Below are 12,958 nucleotides of genomic sequence, written 5' to 3'. Positions count from 1 at the left end.
CTCAATACCAACACACACAAAACGCATATACACACATACGCCACACAGATACACCCAACAGACATGGACACACATACGAACAAACACATACACACTAACGCACACGCAACACACTAACAAACATTAACCACACACATACACACACACACACACACACCACACACACACAAACGGGCACACATATACACACACCATCCTACCAAATTTTTAAAAATCAGACATCTATTTACACCCCAATGGACCCTGGGACCAATCAAAAACAGCCCACACACACACACAAACACATGTATACATATATATACACACACACAAAGACACACACTCACACCATTCTGACCTCCATACAGACACACATATACACACGCAGCACCATGCCAGATGCCAATCACACACATACATACACACACACACACACACACACAACATCAAGACAATCACACACACGGTTGACAAACGGGCACACATATACACACACCATTCTACCAAATTTTACAAACACACAGACACATCTATTCACACCACATATGTATATACACACACACAAAGACACACACACTCAAACCATCCTGACCTCTTAAGCCAATTCCCCCAAATCATTGATGCTTGAAGGAGAGACAAAAAGGAGAAATTCTTTTCAGTTCCACTTTACTCCTCCTTCCCCCCACCCAAACACACCTACAGTGTCCCTTGAAATAGATAATATTCTTTTACGTTAACATGGTGGACAGGTCAGTTTTAGCTTCCCTACTATTATAACGTAAACCTTTTTGAACTTATAATATTCTGTGCGTGTATACCAATATTCCACTGAACTTTTTAATAATTCCTTCTGGAAATTATCTTGAGAATGTATAATATATTTGTTGTAATCTTTTGTGCCCAATATTTCAATGAACTTGTTAAACTTTTTTATGTTCTTAACATGCTCTTGTCACCAAAAATGTATATATATGTATTGTAGTACTCTGTGTCAACCAATATTCTGTGCGTGTTTGAATATACAGATACAATACCAATATCCCACTGAACTTTTCAATAATTTCTTCTGGAAACTATCTTTAACATGTTCTTGAGAATGATTATTTATGTTGTAATCTTTTGTGCCCAATATTTTAAGGAACTTGTTAAACTTTTTTATGTCCTTAACATTTCCTTGTTACCAAAGACTGTATATATGTAATGTAGCATTTTGTAACAACCAATAATTAACGCAACCAAACTTCTACATGTTACTTTTGACAATCTTTTCCAAAGAGTGAAACTGGTAAAGTAAATAAACATCTTTTAAAATTGCATTTTCAAACCTTCTTTCGTATATATATATATATATCTTTATTGCCCACAGAGGGGACAAATAAGAACAGACAAAAGGATTAAGTCGATTACATCGACCCCAGTGCGAAACTGGTACTTTATTTATCGACACCGAAAGAATGAAAGGCAAAGTCGACCTCGGCGGAATATATATATATATCTTTGTATGTACATGTGTGTGTGTGTGTGTTTGATGAGAGAGGGAGAGGGGTATCACGCAGTGGAGCCGAACTCGGAACCATGTGGCTGGGAAGTTAGCTTGTTTATTTCATTACATTTGCCATAAATGCATAATACAGATGGAAGCTTTGCGGGCTGGACACAGACACAATGATGAAATGAAAAAAGAGATGGTTGGTGGGGGAAGCAATCGACGCCCGCCGATTGTTACTTCCCGATAACATTGTTCTTTTTTAAAAACACAAATGAGGTGTTGAACCTCTTACAGCAATTACAAATTGAGGCACTGAGCCTCTTACCAATAAAAAATAAAGTCCAGCAAAGTATATTCAACTTCAGGCGCTAAACCTCTTACCAATCTCCATGTTCGAATCGAGGCACTAAGACCTCTTACTCTACCACCCGATTAAGTCTCTTGCCGCCTGCAGTCGCAAGCCGGGGTCCCATAAGAGATAATTATATTTATCTTTGGTAAAGGAATCCATCACCCTGTAGAAATAATTTTCCTCCATGACTTATGCAGCCACCTGCGGAGACTAATCCAGGCTTTCACTGCAGTTCAAGGCCGCCTGTTCCCGACCTTCCAGATTCCTCACAAATTTCTCTACGTCCCCTCTCTTGAGAAAGAAGATCACAAATTCTTCATTTATTATATTGGGAGGGGCCACAGTTTCCTCCGTCGGTAGAAAAATTCCCACCGACGAGGGTTCGGGACGTGCCGGTAGTGTCCTGCTAACCGCCGGCACTGTCCCATTCTTTTTCTTTTTTTTCTTGTCTTTGATACGGGAGGGGGTGGTTCCTGTGCTTTAACCGGAGGATCATCTCTCCCTCCCGCAGCTTTAGGGTCCTTCATTGAGCAACCATTGTTGCGCACCTTCTTCCTTTTCCCCTTTTTTTCGGGGAGGTTTCTACCTCCTTGACTACCTCCATCTCGCCCTCCGGAGGAGGAAGGGGCTTTTCCACAACCAACTGTTCCAGAACCCTTCTCTGGTCCTAGGGACAGTTCTTTTTGATGTGGCCCGGTTCCAGGCACAGGTGACACTTGGGGTGGGCGTTCCTCAAGAATCACCGGGTACCTGCAACCGGCCATTTAAAAAAAATCTGGATAAACCAGATTCTTGGCTGATTGGGTCCACAGGGTCAAAACAGCTTTTGACCCAACCCAATCAGCCGCCGGCAAAATTTTAACATTAAGCAGCATGGATCCGCTGCCACCCAGACCCCGGCAGATAGTATCCTCTATCCACTCGGGTTCTATCCCGGGTGGCAACTCGCAGACCCAAGCTCTTGTCAACTTCTTTCTACCATCAGTTGTAAATAATGTAAATTCTATAGTATTTTTTATAAGTAGATTATTAAGAATTGTATTTTTTGAAAATTGTTAAACTATTTTGTACATTGTAGAAGTATAAATAATTATTTCCACATAAATTTTAGCCACAAAAATTATACATGGACCCCCACACACACGCACACACACTGTCATATGTACCCCAGTTGAGAACCACTGGTTTATAGCATCAATCTCACCGATATCATTACATCAAGATTTGAGTTGTTCAAATCCGCAAAACGTTAATAAAGGCACCACGCATTCGCCTATTCATCACTATCTACATGGTAGTGAATAGATCTCGTCTCTGTAGGAAGGCCTGAAATAAGCATAGACATGGAACTTTCTTGAAGACACCCAAGGTCAACTAATCCATTATAGAATGTGCGTCTTCCAAGCTTATTGTTACAGAGACTGTAAACCTTGTCTTACGGAGAAATATAACATTCTTTGACAGCCTTTTCAATTTTGAACAAAAGTACTGGTAAGATAATTGCAAACATTTCCATTGCTTTTCCATCTAAAATCTGGCTAACATTGAATTTGACATGCACTGAAAGAAGGCTATACATTTATTTTAACAGCATTAATTTACATTTATTCACCAATATGATATATATATATATATTATATATATATATATATATATTATATATATATATATATGGATAGATAGATAGATAAGCATGGCTGTGTGGTAAGAAGCTTCTTTCCCAACAGTTCCAGGTTCAGTCCCACGTCGTGGTATCTTGGGTAACTGGTTCCTACTATTGCCCCAGCCCAACAAAAGCATTTCTAGAGGTTTTCCTAGACGGAACTGAAAGAAGCTCGTTGTTAGTGTACACACACACACAATCTGAACTTGTGTTTTCCTCCACCACCGCTAGGCAAACGGTGTTGATTTGTTTATATCTCTGCAACTTAGCGGTTCGGTATGCGTGACCGATAGAATAAGTACCAGGCTCTACAAAATAAGTACTGGATGTACTGGGGTCGATTTGTTCGACGAAAACCCTTCAATATTGTGCCCCAGCATGGCTGCAGTCTAACGTTTGAAACAAATAAAAGGTGAAAGAAAAAGATGTATGTATCCAAATATATACGTGTATGTATGTATGTATGTATGTATGTATGTATGTAATGTATGTATGTATGTATGTATGTATATATATATATATATATATATATGTATGTATGTATGTATGTATGATGTATGTATGTATATATATGTATATATATATATATAATATATATGTATGTATATATATATATATATATATGTATGTAATATATATATATATATGTATATATATATATATATATATATATATATAAACGTGGGTGAAAATATGTGTGTATATATAAACGTGTGTGTATATATATATATGAATATGTATATATATGTATATATATGTATACATATATGTATATATATATATTCATATATATGTAAAATCAACAAAGATATAATATATTGCAATTGTTCTAGTTTTAAGTAGTTTCTTTCCATTCCAACTTCTCTGGATTATTTACGAAGATAATAAATACATTGTCATTTAAAGATGACATTTTATAAATCAATGTCTAGGTTTACATTATAATGTTCAGCGCAGCTTGTTTCAGTGTATTCAACTCTCTAATGCAAGATGTTAAGTACACTATAGCCGACTAAATAATATTACACTACAGTAAAATTATACTGCCGAGCCTATCACTGGTCAGCTAACCTGCTAGAAATAGATACTTCTTCCGCAAACCACACTGTACATCCTAAAATAGTAGGAAGATCTGGCAAAACCAAAAGAAAAAAAATCGCGACTGATATACCTTTGGTCATAGTTCTGCTCTCTCAGAAGTGACTTGGAGTTAAATAACAGCAGCAGGAACAGAAATATCAACAACGAAATAACAAACACTAGACTGCACAATGCAACGATTTAATGATAGAAACCCTTCGTAGTTGGTTGACATGTTAGAAATCGAAAATAAATATCTCCTTAATACCATGCCATTTCTTTTTAGCCAACAAAAAGCATGTGATTATTCTTAGGGAATCAATAATGTAATGAAATGTTTTAATACCAACCTGCATGAGACAGCTCCTGGATTTAAGATACACACTTGTTTCAAATTAAGTCTTTCCATTAAAATTTCGAGTTAATCCATGTTTCAAACATCGAAATGATAAAGTCATTTTACTCTTTTACTTGTTTCAGTCATTTGAATGCGACCATGCTGGAGCACCGCCTTTTAGTCGAGCAAATCGACCCCAGGACTTATTCTTTGTAATCCCAGTACTTATTTTATCGTAACTGCTAAGTTACGGGAATATAAACACACCAGCATCGGTTGTTAAGCAATGTTGGGGGGACAAACACAGACACACAAACACACACACACACATATATATATACACACACACACACACATACAAATATAGACATATATACGACAGGCTTCTTTCAGTTTCCATTAATAATCCACCCACAAGGCTTTGGTCGGCCCGAGGCTATAGCAGAACAGAAGACACTTTGCCCAAGGTGCCACGCAGTGGGACTGAACCCGGAACCATGTGGTTGGTAAGCAAGCTACTTACCACACAGCCACACCTGCACCTACTGCTGAATACATTATGTTGAAAATTAATTGAAACAAAGGTTGTATAATTCCAACAGAGTATAATAACCAAAGTGAAGGTAAGAACTACCTCACTCCTCGCTGCCCATCCATGCTAAGGGCGAAACTTTTGAATCTGCGATACACAGCGATGATATAGAAAACCTCTCAGTATTGCGATGGATTTAGAAGAGCTTGCAATACCTATGAACAGATTCTGCAGTTTTTGCGAGGCAAAGCATGTCCGGTCTTATCCCATCACTCTATCAGACAAATGGGCATCAAATATCGAAAAGTTTCAAGAAAGTTCGAATGCAAAATAACTATGATTTATTGTATCCTTGCGAGGTTCTCTGGTTAAGCAAAGTGTACATAATCAAATCTTCTATGAGCTGAATGCTGAAGTGACACTTTTTCATAGACATTAAAGGCATTCGCATAATGAGATTAGATGATGAAAAAAAGGGTTACAAAATTTGACGTTTTATTTCAATTTTACGAATCACACAAATCACCTAAATTTGAAAACACAAGGACTGGATGAGGCTATTGCCTTCTTCTTGCCAATATCAATGCTGTTCGTAGTTCGACTGGAAAAGAATACAGCATGCTACATTTTTCCAACACCGAAACAGCAGGAGCTAGAGTCTGTAACGTAGTATATACTACATATATAATGTAGTATATATAAAATTTAAAACTACGCCTTTTTTTTTAAAGCCTAGCCAGGCTCATGAGCCCGGTTTCCCGGTTTCTATGGCGTATGTATTCCCCCGCTGGACGGGACGCCAGTCCATCTCAGCGTTACTCATTTTTGCCAGCTGAGCGGACCGGAGCAACGTGAAATGAAGTGTTTTGCTCAAGAACACAACGCGTTGCCCGGTCCAGGTATCGAAACCACAACCTTACGATCATGGTGCTGACACTCTAATCACTAAGCCACGTGCCTCCACATAATGTAGTATTGTATATACTCCATATATAATGTATATATAATGTTTATATAATGTTTCATTCTGTTGGATCAATTTCAAAAGGGATTTCGAGATTGACAAAATTATGAGCTCAAACTATATATAAGCGTAACTGTATTTGATTTAATGCTAAGTTCTCGATTCTTTGCAACTAGAATGAATTAATTTACAATTGGATAATACTTTGATATTCAAATTTAATAGTTTTTGTTTTTTTTCAGTTTTATGGATCCTTAGTAGATATCTAAAAATATTAAATCTCAAAGAATCCCGCAGTGAAAATTGGATCATTGATTTCTACGATTTACGATAAAGGAATATTTTCTCGACATAAAATTTTACCTGCTTTCGGATAATAATTATTTTGCACCCATCTGAGAATTTGCCGCATTATCAATCTCATTTAACATCTTCTAGTCCTCAAAGATAAGTAGATTTGACCATTAATATTCCAAGTAAAACATACCCCGCGGTGGTTTTGGTCTTTCGTTATCTAAAGCGTTATAACACTGGCGAATTAGCATCTTATAACATTTTAATTCATGCTGCTAATGCAATCACATGTTTAACTGTTATTGTGCTTCATTGTTATTTCTCTCAATACAAATATTGGGTTGAGGAATAATTCATGAGCGGTTTTTTTTTCAAATTTATTTTAAAAAGAAAACAAAAAAAAAATCAAATTATTCAATAATATGCTCCCCGTTGTTGTTTACGACTTTCTCTCATCGTTCAATAAGTCATTCCATGCCTCCCCGATAGAAATCTCCCCGTCTTGACTCAAAGAATTCGTCCAACCAAGCCCTCAATTCCACGTCATTATTGAACGACACACAGCGCAACGCGTTCGAAAGCGATCGCAAGAGATAAAAATTTGACGGCGTCAAGTCTGGAGAATATGGAGGACGAGGCAGCACTTCCCATTCGAGTTCTTGAATCGCGGCTTTGGTCATATTGGGGAGTTTCTGAACCCATTGAATGAAGGTAGTTCACCACAGTTTTTTTTTATCACAATCCATCTGCTCCAGCAATTCTCTGGTCGTTCGACGTGGATTTTAGTGAAAAAGTTGATTCAATCGCACTTCATCGAACTCAATTGGTTGACTGGTGTGTGATCCGTCCTTGAGGTAAAAATTCCCATTTTTGAAGCAGGAAAACCAACGGCGAGCGGTACTTCGAGGCATTGCTCCTTCTCCATACGTAGTACAAATCTCTCGAGCAGCTTCGGTGGCCTTGATACCTCAGTTAAATGTAAAAAGCAATGGTGCCGAAAATGCTCAGTTTTGTCCACTTGACACTTCATTTTAATGATCTAAAAATACACAAAAAATCAATAAAATTAAAAAATCAAAACACACTATCTTGTAGAGCAAAAACTTTTCTTTTAAATAACACAAAACATTTTGTCAGTGAGTTTTATTTCTGCGTGCATCTTTTAAATTGAGAAAAAAAAAACGCTCATGAATTATTCCTCAACCCAATACTTTTCAAAGGTATTTTGCATTCATGATTGTCCCTTGGTACTAAAAAGATTTCCTATGCCTGGTGTAGAAACTTTTCCTATGGCTTCATTATCAGAAATGTATATATAAAATTATAAAAGTGGTGCTTACTTTATAAGACAATGTACACTTTTCAAACATTCAAATCTATATTTTACTCTATCTTTATTACATAACTGACCTTCTTCGCTGTACATTTGAGGAATATTTACTTTGAAATATAAGCCTATTAGCAGTGAAGTTTTAATACTTTCACAATCAAATATCTTTTTATTTATACAGAATGAAACCTCAATATGTCTTCGAGAACTATTGTTAGCCATATAACTCATATTGTTAATTATTAATGATTCTTATAGCGGGAAACAAGAAAATTAGATTGAACGAGCTCTTAGAATTCTTTGTATATGAATAACATTATTACATGCAACAATTGTATATCGCAGTTATTGCCAAATTACTAATGTGTATATTTGCATATATGTACGAGAATACATACATACGTATATACATACATACATAAAATATAAGTGAGCAACAATGAGGTACAGTTGTCGTGCCTCAATTTAAGTACCTAATTCAGCTGAATCTTAATTGTAATATATATATATATATATATATATATATATATATTAGCTGAAGCTACTTTCGACGTTACTCTGAGGTTCCTGTTTCTGATAGTCAAGAAAACTAAAGGAAAGCAGCATAACAATATAAAATGAAAAATATTCATAATTCTATCGCAATACAAAACCGAATAATGCTCCCTCATCCACCAAAAGAAGCGCCACACATTCAGTTATTCAATTGTTATACGTAGAACACGTGATAGTAATCGCGTATGTATGGGTAAGAAAATCTGATCTTTTTACATCAAATATACTCCTTGCCTTTTAAATACGCTAAATCAAACCAATATATACGATTTATACTGATAAATCAAGCGTTATAGAGTTAAGTTATAACTAACAAAAATATTCAATAGATCCAGTCATCATCAGCTCGTACATAGATGCAAAAAGGAATCGTTTTGGATGTTCTTGTTAAGGGTCAATGAAACGAAAACAAAATAGCACAAAGATTTTAATTGCAACAAAAATCTATAGCTCAGAAAGAATCTGAGAATCTTTAAACATAAATGTATAGACAATATTTCCGACACTTCATCTGCAACAAAAACAACAGTTAAGTGTTTACATATTTGATGTAATTAGTAACAGAAAACAAGTTGATGAATTTTATCAGTATATATAATTCAATAAGTTCAAAAGGCAGTTTGAACATATTTCAGTCTTACGCGAAACATGAAAAAGCGGCGAGCTGGTAGAATCGTTAGTGCGTCGGACGAAATGCTTAGCGCCATTTCTTCAGACTCTTTACGTTATGAGTTCAAATTGTGCTAAGATTGATAAAATGGGTAGAAGTCAAGTAAGTAGGGTCGATTACATCGACTTTTATCTCCCCCTCAAATGTTTGGAGCTGGTACCCAAATTTGAAAGAATCATTAAAAGCATAGATTTCTACAATGAAAGAGAGCTAAAGGAATCACTAAGAAAAATGGACATGGTTATATATTGTTTACAGCAAAAGAAATACAGGTATTCTCTAAATATAAAGACTTAGAACAAGATATTGGAAACGCACAAAATTCAGTAACATGATAAACTTATTAAAGAATAAGGTGCCGATACATTAATGCAGCAAGTTAAACAATTTTAAGTGTACAACACGGAGAGGAAGACCAACAAACGTAAGGTCTCAAATTTGGAGGCCGAGTACAGTTGAATTATATTGATTCCAGCATTTAATTCGTACTTATTTAATTGGCCTGGAAGAATGCAAGATTAATTCGATCTTTGTGGAAATTGAACCGAGAATGCACAAATAGGCAACAATTTTGAACATGATTGCCATTCAGTTCAATTAAAACTACAGTCAGTTTTCTTCTATCAAGTCAAGTTTCTTTTTCTGCAGGTTACTCTTTGAATAAGCACAGTTGTATTGTTTGACTGATAGTAATAGGACTGGTCAGCTGATTGCGTGTATTATTTTATTGATAAGAAGTGAGAATATTTCAGATCTGATATTTTAAGTTGAGTTTTGAAAGGGATGGAACCTATAGTTAGCTTCAAATCTCCCTCCAAGGCATCAAGACTGGATGAGATCTTACTTGAAAAAGAAGCGGAGGTATTCTACTTTTGATCTAAGTGCTTTCGAGTGACCTAAGGTTTGTGTATTGCTATAACAACCAGGTTTACTGGAGGAAATGGGAATTCCGATCTACAAAATTGAATGACGATTGTTCATCGATAGCTCAAAGCAGAGCTTAAAGTGTGTCCACCTCCACAATGGCAATGGTGCAGCTTCATGCTTAGTCCCACTGCGTGACATTATGGTTAAGTGTCTTCTGTTTTAGCCTCGGGCCGACCAATGCCTTGTGCATAAATTTGGAAGGCGGAAACAGTGTGAAATTCCATATATCTGTGTGTTTGTGTAAGTCCTCCTCCCACACACACAATATCTTGACAACTGGTGTTTTTCAGCTAGCTGTTTTGCCAAAAGAGACTGATAGAATAAGTACCTGACTAAAGCCATCAAGGCGGTGCCCCAGCATGGCCGCGGTCCATTGACTGAAACAAGTTAAAGATTAATTACAAAATTTAATAATCATCTTTTAAGCGCATATCCATTCCCGTAAGTGCTATTCTCTCCAAAAATATATACGGTCGTGCGCACACACGTCTAACATTCAGAATATACCAGAAATTAATATGCTCACAAGAAACTGAGTGCACAGAAGGTTAGTTGCCAATGTAGTAATTAATAATTGATACTTATTATTCATTTGTCAAGGGAAATTTTTTGCATAGCGAACGAACTTTTCGCACACTGGCTATTATAAAATGAGAAAGAACAGCACTCAGAATTCACCTGCAGTACTAAAAACGATCCCCCGCCTGTTGGTCTATGGTGATGATTTGATCAAAAGAAACTTTGTATTAGTGTATATTACTACATACACTTTGATTGTAATAGTTTTGTTTTTCATCCACATGTTCCTTGCAGATGTAATCTGTTAACTTCGTATGTTCTGTGTGTCTTTCTTTCAACGTATCAAAGTAAATAAGTAACTACATAACGTAACACAACAGAAACAGTATCAATAATAACAATAGCAATAATATAATAATGATAATACAAATAATAATAATAATCAGTTGGAAAACAAGAAAGAACGAAAAGCTTAAGAACAGAGCTAAAAGAGGGGGAAAAAGACTCCAAGAAATGGATTTCTATTTAATCTTTATAAAACTTGTTCAAATATTGCGATCTGAAGAAATTACGCAGTCAGGCATTTTTAGCAGGTGTGTTTAACAATAATAACAAGTATAACAATAAAAATACCAAGAACAACAATAGCAAAAACGATGAGAATTATTATTATTATTATCATTAATATGATAATGCATTTCTTTGACTCGAGGGAAAGAGAAATTCAACAGTTGAGAAAAAAAAAGAATGAATTTTAAAACTTACAGCCAAAATGCGAGATAAAGGAGAAAGAGAAAACAAGCAAATACCATAAATAAAATTTTTAATTGGTTTATATCATCTTTTGTTTGTTTTGGTTTATGCTAGACAACATGTATGTATTTACTCACTTCATAGTTTCTAAGCAACCTTAGAAATGTTGCAAAAATTCATCTCAAGAAAGACACACACATAATATGCATGAGTACATATTTATACACACATCTATACTTACCTACACATATGTACGCAGAAACATACACAATGTATGAATATATGTATGATTGTATCTGCAACATTAACAATGGGCGATGTGATGGCCAAGTTTTGTCGGCGAGTGTAATATGCTAAAGAATAGGAAAACTTAAAGTGAAGGAAAACCGTATAATGTTAAGTTTTCCATATGACTATGGATTTAAAAATTGAGTTTATTCTGTGACTTCAGGTGGAATTGTGTTATTGCGAATGGTATAAGAAAATAAAACCACACACGCATACAGCAGACGCAAACACATTATTATTTGCAATTAGTTTCCCAGAGTATAATAACTAGTATGGCAGTACACATTGGTTACGAATGTATCCAGTACTCACTGAAACGCTTTGTGTGGTTAAGAAATTCGCTTCACGACCACTTTGTTTTGTGTTCAGTCCCGCAGCGCGGCAGTTTAAGCATGTGTTTACAAGCTGCAGCTACACTCACACACACATACACACACACACACACAAACACACACACATATATATATATATATATATATATATATATATATATAGTACGTGTGTATATTTGCGTATTTCTATGTACATTTCTGTTTTACTCTAGGCACAAAGCTCGAAATTTTAGGAGAGGAAGCCAGTCGATTAGAGTACCGCCAGATTGCAACTGGTACTTAATTTATCGACCCGGAAATGATGAAAGGCAAAGTCGACCTCGGTGGAATTTGAACTCAGAGCGTATAGACAGACGAAATACCTCTAAGCATTTCGCCCGATGTTCTAACGTTTCTGCCCGCTCGTCGCCTTTCTATGTACATTTATACATATGTAGGTATAAAGATATCTGTGTGTGTGTGTGTATACATTCACACACATCCTTCCATACTGTATGGGAGTGTGATATGATGGCGCAGGCGTAGGTGTGCGGTAAGAATTGTTTCCCAACCACATGGTTCCAGGTTCAGTCTGCGAGGCACCTTAGGCAAGTGCATGCCTCAGGCCGACCAAAGCATTATGAGTGGATTTGATAGACGGAAACTGTAAGAAGCCAGGTGTGTGTGGGGGGTATTTTTCACGTCTCCCATATTTTAAACAGCAACAATGCTTTAATCGGCATATTTGAATTTTACTTCATCTCATTCAAATTACATAATTTTAGATATTAATTACGCAATAATTATATACATGATATTTATATTTTAACTGTGAAAACATTTGTAGAACGTAATGGAATTTTGAAATATCAGTGAGACTTTTCCTTTTGTATTCTTAATATTTTGCTCTGAAAA

This window comes from Octopus sinensis, linkage group LG4 (genome assembly GCF_006345805.1).
Source record: "Octopus sinensis linkage group LG4, ASM634580v1, whole genome shotgun sequence".
In the NCBI taxonomy this organism is placed as follows: domain Eukaryota; kingdom Metazoa; phylum Mollusca; class Cephalopoda; order Octopoda; family Octopodidae; genus Octopus; species Octopus sinensis.
The sequence above is the reverse complement of the archived record's forward strand: the minus strand, read 5'-3'. Positions refer to the sequence as shown.